Below are 13,186 nucleotides of genomic sequence, written 5' to 3' on the forward strand. Positions count from 1 at the left end.
ATGTTCTCATTGCTCTCTCACTGAGTCTCCAGCCCGGTGTGACATATAAGGACACACAGGATAGGTGTCTATATATGAAGATGAGATGACAAGGCATATGTATATTGTGTGAAGGTGGCTGAGGTTGGAGGATTTTCAGCAAATACTAGAAGTGAGAAACTTGGAACAGAGTGTCTCCCAGATCTTTTGAGGTGATGTGGACACACTCACTCACACACACACACACACACACACACACACACACACACTGACTCACACTTGGAGTTCAAACCGTGCATTCTAGGCTGTGTTCCAGGCTGTGGCTGTCGCTCAGTGATCAAGCCCTTCACCTGGGTTTGAATCCTAGCATCTCAGAAACTGAAATAACAACTCGCAGTGCTTTAAGGTTTAAATGCTATGGCAGATGAAGCCGAGGTTGAGTGGGGATTGCATTCTGCGAAGTGGCAGGTATCCGGACACTCTTTTGATAAGCATTTTGGGGCTCTGCCAGTGAGGGGTGTGACACAGGACAAAGTTCCTGTCCTCAGGGGACTCAAATTACTATGGGGAGTACTGACCGATAAGCAGAAAAGAAATTTACAAACAGCCAACTTTGATAATCAATGCTTTGAAGGGGATAAACAATGGTGGAGGGAGTGGCCTGAGATAAGGGAGCCTGAGACAGGAATGAGATAGCCCAAGACAACAGCTACTGCAAATTGGCATGCTAGTCTTCCTTTGAGGACCGACATTTTATCCACAACCCTATCACTTTTAAAATGACATACCCTCCCTCTCTTCCTCCAAACAAGCATGAGAGCCAAACATTTGCCGTTCTGTAGCCCTCGCCCTGTGGCTTTCTCAATCTCTGATCACGTAGTCCACCCGTGCTTCCAGCTGGAAGTGACAGTCTAAATAGACAAGTGGGATTTCAGAGCCTGTGGACTGGTCCTCCGAGCCCTGTCATCAGGTGTTCTGAGTTGTCTTTCTCTCCCTTCCCTCCCTCCCTCTCTCCCTCCCTGCAGTGAGAACTTCCTTCCGCTTTGCAGTGTCTTCTATCTCCTCTTGGGAATGTCATCCCTGGTCCTCAGACTCAGGTCCCATCACATCCGTACCCAAGTGTGACCTTTCCCAATCTCTTTCTTGTTTGCTGTGTGCCTGTTTCACACCAGGCCACATGCTGCATGATACACTCACAACTAAAAGGACCCCCCCCCCCATTTCCACTCCACCCCAAGGTTCACAGATAGACAAAGATGCTGTCAGTATCATCCTTCAGATTCATGGTTAGGAAGTCATCCTTGAGCCTATCTATACTGCGGAGGAAACAGGCCCCTGGAAGTATGAGTCTGCAGTGGCCAGGACGGGCAGGTTACCTAAGATCAGGCAGGATTCAGAATGTGTGGCAATCGGTAAAGAGGGCTGGAAGGTGTTTGCTTGGTGGAGGAATCCCCATGTGAACAAAACAAGTCTTGAGCAAAAGGGCAGAAACCCCCAGAGAGAGGTGAGAGGACCCTGTACTCTTCCCCTCACACCTCCCTAAGTAAATAGCCCAGCTGCTGCCAGCCCTGCAGCCTGCCCTTGCCAAACCCAACAGCCACCGCTCAGGCTCACTTTCTTTGACCTGTCAGCAGCAGCAGCAGCAGCATTTGGCACAATTGGCCATTTTCTTCTTCACTTGGCTTCCAAGGCTTTACTGCCTCCTGGGTCTCCTGTTGTCTCCCCCACCTCCCCCACCGCCGCTGCTTTCTCTGTTTCCCTTTTGTCATCCTTCTGACCTCTCCTGTTGGAGAGTCTCTTCTGTCAGCTCTCATTCCCTTGAGGATCTCCATCTTACAGTGTGAAATGCCGTCTCCCCAGCTCCACATCCCCAGCTTCCATGTCTCCTCACTGTGCCTAGCCTCGCTTCCCCATTTCAGCTAGACATCTCAAACTTTGTAAGGTCCAATTCGCTCTTTCTCAGACTATCCTACCAGATACTTAGGGCTCAGACCTTGGAGTCTTCCTTGACCCTTGTCCCCCAGGTCCTCACGTTCCGTGTCACCAGCACCTGTCCGTCCATGTGGCGTCTTTTAGCATTCTCACCCCCTCTCCCTGGTCTCGGTCACCATCAGTTCTTGCCTATCCTGTGTTGGCCAGTCTGACAGCTTCTATGACTGACCCTGCCCTTTACAACTGAACCAACCAAAGAGACCTTCTGGAATGTCACCAGGTTATGTCCCTCTGCTCAGTGTTTCAGTAGTGGTGGCTGGCTCAGCTGCCACAGCACTTGCTGATTCAAGTGGCTGCATGCTCAGAGTCAAAGCCAGTCTTTATAGTAGCCTCAAGGCCTAGATGGCCTGCCTTCCTTCCTTCCTTCCTTCCTTCCTTCCTTCCTTCCTTCCTTCCTTCCTTCCTTCCTTTTCTGATGTTCTCAGTTTCATCAGAACCCAGGGCTTCCAAGTCCTCACACAAAGCACACTACCAATGAGCCCCCACGGTCCTTCGCATTCCTGCCTACCCTTTTACTAGACCGGTTCTGGGCCTGCTACTTTAAAAAACTTGATGACTTTGGATCTAGTCAGGCTTTCCTGGAGATATTCCCTTCAGTCAGACCTTAAACACTTTGTTAGTCCCTCTGCCTGGGCCCTGCCCACCCCTACCTGGAGAGCAACACTCCTTCCATATCAGGTCTTGCTGGAGTATCTCCACCCGTATTTTACTTCGTTTCCTCAGGCCATCTGATGTTCTTCCCTACATTTTTTCCCTATTTCTCCTGTACTTACAGCCATGGAACACACTAATGTTTGGCTTGTTTATCTTTCTCAGTTAAAAGGTGAGTTTTGGGAGAACAGGAATTCTCCTTCTTCCTCTTCCTTCCGTGTGTGATATGTGTGTGTGCAGTGTCATTGTTTTGTACCTTATTAATAAACTTGAGACTGGGTTTCTCTCTGAACCTGTAGCATGCCATCTTGGCTAGCCTGCCAGGGAGCTCCCAGCATCCACCTGTCTCTGCCCAACTGAGATGCTGGGGTGACAAGCATAGGCAGCCAGGCCTAACTTTTGCAAGGGAATGAAGATTTGAACTCTGGTTTTCAGGCTTGCAATATAAAGATTCTTGCTTACTGAGCCACTTCACTAACACCTTTTTCTTTGAGATAAGATTTCCCAAGCCAGGTGTGATGGCGCACGCCTTTAATCCCAGCACTTGGGAGGCAGTGGCAGGCAGATTTCTGAGTTTGAGGCCAGCCTGGTCTACAAAGTGAGTTCCAGGACAGCCAGGGCTATACAGAGAAAACCCTGTCTCGAAAAACAAAAACAAAACAAAACAACAACAACAACAAAAAAGATTTCCCAAGGTAGCCCAGGCTTCATTCCATCCAACACGTGGTGATGGTGATCTCCCAGACTCTGTCTCCCAAGGCTGGAATGGAGGTGTGTGCCATCACACACCACCACACCTGGGACTGTTTCTCTATTTACTGCTAAATTCCTGGTATTTAAAGTAGCTCCCAGGACTAGAGAGATGGCTCAGCGGTTATGAGTGCTTGTTCTTATAGAGGACCCGTGTTCAATTCCCAGTGTTCATAACCATCTGTAACTAGTTCCAGGAGATCCAATGCCTTTGTCTGATCTCCATGAGCACTGAGCACAGAGGTACAGAGACATATATACGCTGGGCAGCACACTCACACAATAAAATAAAATAAAATAAAATAAAATAAAATAATTAAAAAACCCGCCGGGTGTGGTGGCGCACACCTTTAATCCCAGCACTCGGGAGGCAGAGGCAGGCAGATTTCTGAGTTTGAGGCCAGCCTGGCCTACAAAGTGAGTTCCAGGGCAGCCAGGGCTATACAGAGAAACCCTGTCTTGAAAAAACAAACAAACAAACAAAAAAATCCAGTTCCAGGGGCTCTGAAGCCCTTTTCTGGTTTCTGAAGCAGTGCACACAAATAGCACATGGACATACACGTGTAAGAAAAACACTCAGACATGTCAAACATCTTAAAGTAGTACCTATCAAACAGGAAATGCTAAAACACATCTTTTTTTTGGAGTTGCTGGAGATTAAAGCTAGAACATCATACACAATGAAGCCCTAATGAACACACACACACACACACACACACGCATGCATGTATATATAGTAACACATATACAATAACACATGTATATAACACACAATAACACACAAATATATAATCCACATGTACAGTAATACACAAGTACACAATAACACACACAGCAAGTACACTTCTCCACTTATACAGATCTTAATTAATTTCTCTTATCGTGGGTTTCAGTGTGTATGCCATATGCAGACACTTGCTGTGAGTGCTCTGCAAGTCTGGGTACCTGAGTTTGAGTCACCAGTATCCATATAAAAGGCAGACATGTGTGTGCTTGTGACAAGCTTGGGAGGAGCAAAGATAGCAGACCCTGCCTAGCTGAAATGGCTAGCCCTTTTCGTTCTATGTAAAGAGTTTCATATTTATTTTTTATAAGTAGTAACAGGAAAGATAGCTTTGAGGTTAAGAGCAAAAAACATTGGCTGCTCTTATAGAAGACCCTGGTTGTATTACCAATACCTGTATGACAACTGACAACCATCTGTAACTCTGTTTCCAGGAGATCTGATACCCTCTTATGATTTCCATGGGCACTGTATAAGTGTGGTCTACACAGATAAATTCATACAAACATCCATACACATAAAATAAAAAAATGATAATACAAGTTCTCTTTATGTAGCCCTGCTGTCCTAGAATACTAGACCAAGCTGGCCTCTAACTCACAGAGACCCAGTTGCTTTTGCCTCCCAAGTGCTGAGATTAAAGGATACACCACCATGCCTGGATAATTTTTCACCGTTCAAAAATCATCATTAAGAGAGTTGCCAAGGGGGCTGGAGAGATGGCTCAGTGGTTAAGAGCACTGACTGCTCTTCCAGAGGTCCTGAGTTCAATTCCCAGCATCCACAACAGTGTACTCACATGCATACATACATACATACATACATACAATAAATCTTAAAAAAAAAACCTAGAGTTTCATTATGATGTTTTCACAAATGTATATCAGCTATTTTCTCATGTTCTTCTTCTTCTCTGTTTTCATTTCTTTCCCGCCACTTCCTGTTGGTACTATCATGTTGGAAAACAGTTTCTATAAGGACTTAGCATCCATGTCTTACATGCTGTAGCTATCCCACTCCTAAATATGTACCCAGAGGGAAAGAGTGAGGAAGCAGGCTGTGTGAATGTTCATACAGAGCAGATATGTTTTTAAATCAGAGACCCAGAGACAACACAAGTGGCCATTTACAGATGGCGGCCATTTACAGATGGCTAGATGGAACATGCGGGACAGCTAAGGCGCTTTCTTGGAGAACTCATGGTCTCAGTCTGCACTTCATCTTCAAGGCAGGATGTTTAGGAGACACATTCCAGCCTCTTTTTCTATCACTCTTTCTGGATACATTCCTGTTGGTTTCTCTCTTCCTCTCCCTTCCTCCTCCTTTCTCTCTCTCTCCTCCACCCCCCCCCCACTACATGCATGCATGTGGAAGTCAGAGGTCAACTTGCTAAAGAGCACTGACTGTTCTTCTGAAGGTCCTGAGTTCACATCCCAGCAACTACATGGTGGTTCACAACCATCCATAATGAGATCTGACGCCTTCTTCTGGTGCGTTTGAAGTCAGCTACAGTGTACTTATGTATAATAATAAATAAATCTTTGGGCTGGAGCAAGCGAGCAGAGCAGAGGTCCAAAAAAAAAAAAAAAAAAATTGGCCTCTCTTTTCCTCATGAGTCCTGGGGATTGAACTGACGTCATCAGGCTTGGTAGCAACTGGCATAATTCACTAAGCTGTCTCTGAATTCCTGGAGCATCCTGGATGTGTTTATGAGATGAGGCTTCATGGATTTCAATACTGTGCCAAGGCTGCCCCTTCCTTCCTTCATTGCTGTCTCTTATTCTGGCCCATTCCTTCTCAGGCTGGGCTCATGTGTTTCTCTCAGGGGCTCTCTGTCAGAGTAAGTCCTCTTCTTGTCACTCCTACTACGAGAACATGATCATTGGTTCTTTTCAAATTCGTTTTTTTTTTTTTTTTTTTTTTTTGGTTTTTCGAGACAGGGTTTTCTCTGTGTAGCCCTGGATGTCCTGGAGCTCACTTTGTAGACCAGGCTGGCCTCGAACTCAGAAATCTGCCTGCCTCTGCCTCCCGAGTGCTGGGTTTAAAGGCGTGCGCCACCATGCCTGGCCATTCATTTCTAAATAAATATTTAGGTTGTCCCCAGATCTCTTTCATTTTGATTTTTTGAGGCAACTCTCATGCAGCTGACCTCAAACTCCTGATTCCCCTGCCTCTCCCTTACTCCCGAGTGCGGAGATTATAGCTATAGGCGTGTGCTTCTCCACATTTTTACTATGATGAATAGGCTGAAAATAAGATCTTAGAGATTCTTCCCCTCTCTCTTTCTTTCTTGTGTGACTGTATGTGGTGTGTGTGTGCGCGCTCACATGTGTGCATGCTCCAGTTCATATATGGAGGTCAGAGTACACATTTGTGGAGTTGGGTCTCCCCTTCCATCTTTATTTCCATGAGTTCCAAGGATCAAACTCAGGTCAGATTTCCAAAGCAAGTGCTTTTTCCTATTGAGCCATCTTGCCAGGCCAAGATCCCACTTTCAGTTGGCTTTATACCCAGGAGTGGGGTTGTTGGATGGAAGGGTAGTTCTAGCCTTAAAGTTTTGGCGCTCCCGCCATTTTCCATGATGGCTGCCACCATTCTCACCAGCAGTGCAGTTTCCCACCTCTCTGGATGCTCACCAATAAGTTGCCAACTTGTTGTTTTTATTGCTTTATAATAACTGTGTTAATAGGTTCTGGTAAGGCAGCAGCTGCTGCTTCCACTCCTTGCCTTCCTCCCCTTCCCCTCCCTCTCTTCATCCTGACAGTCTTTATGTGTAGCCCAAGCTGGTCTCAAACTTGGGACCCTCTTTCCTCCACCTCCCATGTGCTGGGGTCAAAGGTTTGTGCCACAACACCCACCTGGCATTTTTTTTTCTCATGTAGTTGTTGGCTATTGGTGTGTCTCCGTTAATGAAATGTCTGCTTTTAAATTGGGTTTTTACTCCCTTCTTGTTGGTCCTGTTGTATTGTAGAAGTTCCTTACATGTTTTGGAAATTAACCCCTGACCAGATACAAGTGAGAAATATTTTCTTTTCTATTCTTTTTTTTTTTTTTTTTTTTTTTTCTTTTTTTGCTGCAGAGACTGCCTTTAGCGATCCTTAACATTGTCCACGGCCATTACAACATCAAAAAGAGGCATGAGCCAAATGTTCTTCACAGGAAACTGGGTAAGTAGATCTCAATCCATGCATATAACACAATTGCTCATGTTAGTTTAAAAGACATATGGTTCTGGGCAGATTGATGTGGAGATATATAAATAAATGTAATGTTGAGCAAAATGAGAAGTTTTTTTTTTTTTAAAAGATTTATTTATTTTTATGTGCATTGGTGTTTCGCCTGCATGCATGTCTGTGTGAGGACATCAGATCCTTTGGAACTGGAATTACAGGCAGTGTGTGAACTGCTATGTGCATGTTGGGACTTGAACCCAGGTCCTCTGGAAGAGCAGCCAGTGCTCTTAACCACTGAGCCATCTCTCTAGCCCAAAATAAGAAGTTTTAAAACTACAGATATGGCAAGGCTGTGGGGTGTTTGCCTAGCATGAGTGAGGCTCTGGATTTGGTCCCCCAAGTTTGGAAAATCCCAAAGCCAAAACAAAATTCCACAGAATAAGATCCTGATTTCAAGAAACAAAAAGTTATAAATCTATAAATCTATCAATCATACTGTGAGTTAGTGTTTGTTTTATGTTTGAAAAAGAGCGTTGCTATGAAGTCCAGGCTGTCCTTGAACTGCTTTCAGGCTTCTAGCCTCTGACTCTTATGTACAGGGATTACAAGTGGGAACTCCACACCTGGTGTGCATTCCCCTGCGCGTGCGCTCTCGAACACACACACACACATGCACACGCGCACACACACACATGCACACGCGCACACACACATACGCACACACACACACACACGTACACGCACACGCACACACACAATATTGATATGATTTTAGAAGACCCTAGTGCTGTGGATGGAGCTCAGTGGTAGAGTGCTTTTCTTTATGTATGACGCCCTGGCTTTTGATTCCTTAGCACCACAAGGGGGGAGGAAAAAAGAGGGGGAAAAAAATCCCTAAGACTCAGAATGACTGGGACATGCAGTAGAAACTTTGTTTCATTCTTATTCGTAGACTTTGCTGCGGTTCGTTATGACCTTACTTTTGCTTCTAGAATGTAAAAAGAACCATAGAAATTAAGAAAACAACACCTGACTGGAAAGAGTTATTACCGTATTAAGAATTCCATATGTCTCAAAAATTGATTCTTAGCTGGGTGGTGGTGGCACACGCCTTTAGTCCCAGTGCTCTGGAGGCAGAGACAGGTGGATCTCTGAGTTAGAGTCCAGATCAGTCTAGAGTTCCACGACAGTCAGAACTACACAGGGAAACCCTGTCTTGAAGGGGGAAAAATTGCTTCTTAAGTTGATTAGACTTTTGTGGATTTTTGCAGCATCTTCCAGAAATATATCACGTTCACCTTTCCGGTCTTGTTTTTGCTTTCAAGGGTCTTTTTAGAGTACACAGAAACCCAAGTCCAGGGAGGGAGGATGCAGTGTCTACCCAGAGTCAGAGACTGTACACTGGGATTTTGTTCACATGGATCTAGCCCAGGATACATGCTAGGATAGGAAACCCCAATTACAGGCAGATGGGAAAGGTAACCAACCGTGGGTTTTAAGGCACATAGTCGTCTTTTTAACTCCTGCCTTTACCAGCTACAGGCTATGTGAGATCTTGGTTAAGTGGGCAAGATTTAAAAAAAAAAATTTTTTTTTGTTTTGTTTCTTGAGACAGTGTCATTCTCGATGAAGCCCTTGACTGTCTTAGAACTCGCTATATAGTCCGAGCTTGCTTCTGCCTCCGCCTCCTGATGGGAAGTTTCTTCACCTCCCTTTCTGACTGTGGGCTCCTCCTCATAATCAGAAATGTTCTCCTCACATTCATATTACAGGATTGTTGAGAGATGAAGGACCCAAACGGTGCTTCATAACTGTTCGTTTTTGTTGTTGCTGCTGCGGGGGAAGGACTGCTCAGCACCTGAAAGAAATTAGGATAGATTAAAGGAAGTCAAAAGAGGAAAGGAAGAGTTGGAGATACGATTCCATTTCCTAGTCACTGTCTCCCTCCTCCCCCCTCTCTTTTTTCCTTTTAATTAAGCCTCCTGTTGCTAAGTGCTAGCAGATGCGTAAGTGGTAGCTCAGTAGGAATTGTAGGAAGGGCCTGAGGCAGTACTTTGCAGTCTGTGGAAGGATAGGGGGCTTGCATGGGCTGGTGAGAAACATCCACAAACAAGGGACCAGGTTGTTCTCGGCAGAACTGCATCAACTCGGGAAGCCAGGGCCTCTCAGCTCTGAGAGAGGCTTACTAGTCATGAAAACACCCAGCCTAAGGAGCCATAGCCTGGTGTAGATAGGGCTATTACAGTAGCCCCTAGGCCAAGAACTCTGTATTTCCAAGTAGGGTCGGATTTTCTTGAGGTCTGTGCCAACTAAGAAGGCATCCTGCGATTTTCCTTCTGCCGAGCTGAGAATCCCTAGCCTTGGGGGGTGGGGGTGGGGGCGCTAGGGGGAGGGGAAGAGGGAGGGAGAGAGAGGCAAGAGGTGATAGGTATTAGTAAATTATTTCTCTGCTGGTGAAATTCAAACCAGTTTAGATTAGATTAAGGGCAGGGACTCCAGGGCAAGTCCCCTGGCTCCAAGGACTGAGGCCAGAGGCATTGCCATGGGGTGGGGGTGGGGGTGGGGGTGGGGTAGGAGGTTGAGGGTGGAGAAAGGGCATGCGCAGACAAGAGAAGAGAAGAGGCCAGTAAGTCTGGATTAGTTAGGGAGGAGCCTCTGGGGAAGCCTAGCCCTTGGGCTGGAAAGTTCAGGGATGGGGCAGGATATGCCAGGTAGAGACTGAGGAATGCTGGGAGAGCTAGGAGGCCAGGTCTGCTTTGATATGTAAAATGTCCCTTGTTGGGGGTGGTGTGGGGTCAGAAACCAAAAAGAGGTTTGAGAGGAGTCCTACCTGGCATCCCATGCAGGTCTGCACAGAGGTTTCCCAGTCTGTCTTCACAGTCATGGGGATTGAGATGTATGGTTCTATGACTGTATCCAGGCTGGTGTAGTTTCAGGGGTGTCCCATATGGACCCTATAAGAATCATTTTTTTGTTCTATACCATCCTTATGCTGCAACTCTTTAATACAGTTCCTAGTGTTGTGGCGACCTCCCCACAACCATAAAATTATTACATTACTGCTTCATATATGTAATTTTGCTACTGTTAGGAATTGTAATGTAAATAGATGTCTGATATTCAGGATATGTGATATGTGAACCACTGTTTTGCATGGGGCTTGACAAATAATGGTGTGTCAGTCAGTGTTCCGCTGTGAAGAGACACCATGACCTCTGCAACCCTTATAGAGGAAAGCATATAATTGGTGCTACAGTTTCAGAGCATTGTCACCGTGGTGGGACGCATGCTGGCATGCAGGCAGACATGAACCTGGAGAAGCTGAGAGTTCTGCGTCAGGATCTGGAGGCAGCAGGAAGGCAGAGACAGTGGGCCTGTCTTGGGTGTTTGAAACCTCAAAACCAGTGACACACTTTCTCCAATAAGGCCACATCTATTTCAACAAGTCTATTGCTCCTAATTCCTGTCAAGTAGTGTGACTCCCTAATGACCAAACATTCAAATATATAAAACTGTGGGAGCCATTCTTACTCAAATCACCACAGATGGTAATAGGTAAAAACTTTTTTATATAGTGTTTTCATGTGCTAGCCACTGTTAGATAAATGCACATGTGTGCGCACACACACACACACACACACACACACACACACACACACGGACATGGACACACGCACGCACACACATACAGAAATACACACATATACACAAATATGCACACACAGGTACACATACACACACATTATGCACATACATACATATGCACACACACAGGGACACATGCACACACACACACACACACACACACACACACACACTTTTTTTATTCCTCACAGTAGTTCTAGTGGTGAAATATCTTGTTTTTCCAGTTAAGAAAATGGAGACATGAAAAGGGTAAGGTATCCAAAGTCACTTGTAAAACCGACAGAAGCCTGCGGTGAGTGAGCTGGCTGGACTTGGGGTCCCCACTGCTCACTCTCCCATGTCATTATTGCCACTCAAACTTTTGAGCCTACAGGTAAAAGTGGGAGGTATGTTAGGCTATGAGAGAGCTGGCTTCTCTTGGTCATTCACCAGAGGATATGAGGACATTCCTATGTCACGTAGGACATGTCTTAGTTAGGGTTTTACTGCTGTGAACAGACACCATGACCAAGGCAAGTCTTATAAAAAACAACATTTACTTGGGGCTGGCTTACAGGTTCAGAGGTTCAGTCCATTATCATCAAGATGGGAGCATGGCAGTATCCAGGCAGGCACAGCGCAGGCAGAGAGTTCTACGTCTTCATCCAAAGGCTGCTAGTAGAAGACTGACTTCCAGGCAATTAGGGTGAAGATCTTATGCCCACACCCACAGTGACACACCTACTCCCACCAGGTCACACCTATTCCAAAAAGGCCACACCTACGAATGATGCCACTCCCTGGTCTAAGAATATACAAACCATGACACCCGGCATGCTAGCCCCTGAATGGAACATTGTACCTCAGAGTCCCCTCATTCCTGATCAAGTCCCTCCCACTTTATTCAGTAACCCATTTGCATTCAGTGTTTGTTTGAACTTGGAGCCTCAGGTATCACCTGTCAGAGCTGCCCACATTCCAGTACCAGATCCCTCTCTGCTTTTCCAACCATTCTTTCCCCCATCTCCCTCATCTCCACCCCACCCCGCCCCTGATCAATTCTCTTTGTTGCATTGTCCACGTTGTAGATTGTGGCTTTTCCTTCTTATTTTATTTTATTTTATTTTATTTTATTTTATTTTATTGAGACAGGGTCTTTCTTTGTAGCCTTGACTGTGCTAGAACTTTACTCTGTAGACCAGGCTGGCCTCGAACTCACAGAGATCTGTCTGTTTCTGCCTCCTGGGTGCTGGGGTTAAAGGCGTGCTTCACCATGCTTGGCATTCTTTATTTTCTTCAAAATTTATCCATTCATTTATTTTCTATTTTTAAAATTACATTTACCTTTTAACTGATGCTTATATCAAGAAAAATTGTACACACTGGGTTGGGGATTGTAGTTCAGTGGTGGCCCAGCAAGCTCAAAGCCATGTTTGATCTCTATCACTGCCAGCAAGGGAAAGTATATATTTACGTGGTAGCGAGAGATTTCAATACTTATATACCTTGTCTACTGTTTAAATCAGGTTAAGCATATCTTCTTAAATATTTATCATTGTATATATTGAAAGCATTCAAAATCCTTTCCCCTACATTTTTAAAATTGATTAATTTATATTTAAATTTTTTATTAGACTTACTCCTTTCATCATTTCTTTTTTTTTCTTTTTTCAATTTTTTGAGACAAGGTTTCTATGTGTAATAATAGTCCTGGCTGTCCTGGAAGTTGCTCTATAGGCTAGGCTGCTTTCAAACTCACAGAAATCCCTCTGCAAGTACCAGAATTGGTACCTCCCAAGTACCAGGATCCAAGGTGTGTACCATTATACCCAGCTAGATTTATTCATTTTACATATGAGTGTTTTGCTTGCATGTATATATGTGTCCTGTGTGTGTGCTTGGTGCCTGCAGAGGTCAGGAGAGAGTGTAAGATCTTCTGGAACCTAGTGAACCGCTATGTGAGTACTGGGAATCGAACTTGAAACCTCTGTTAGAGCAACAAATGTACTTAACTACTGAGTCATCTCTCCAGTCCCTTCAGCCCCTCCTCTAGCTCTTTAAAAATGTCCAGTGCATTACTGTTCCCCTACTGAACCATGACACACCAGAGTGTCTTGCTCATTTCTCACTGTGACTTCAGAATGAAGGAAGGGGGTCTGAATCAGGCTGGAGGCACTTCTGAACTTTGCCATGCCTCTGGGCTGTACTTTGCTCTTTGTGTTATTTCCCATTA

The 13,186-nt window shown here is 45.1% G+C and overlaps 1 protein-coding gene across 1 annotated transcript in view; it reads left to right on the plus strand.

The window, feature by feature from the left end:
* The window catches only part of Arhgap26 (Rho GTPase activating protein 26), a 774,669-nt gene that overhangs the window by 67,866 nt on the left and 693,617 nt on the right, over nucleotides 1-13,186 (plus strand). The window contains exon 3 of the mRNA XM_030250607.1: nucleotides 7,236-7,323. The gene's annotated coding sequence lies outside the window, so the exon portion shown is untranslated. The remainder of the gene's footprint in view (nucleotides 1-7,235; nucleotides 7,324-13,186) is intronic.

This window comes from Mus musculus, chromosome 18 (genome assembly GCF_000001635.26).
Source record: "Mus musculus strain C57BL/6J chromosome 18, GRCm38.p6 C57BL/6J".
In the NCBI taxonomy this organism is placed as follows: Eukaryota; Metazoa; Chordata; class Mammalia; order Rodentia; family Muridae; genus Mus; species Mus musculus.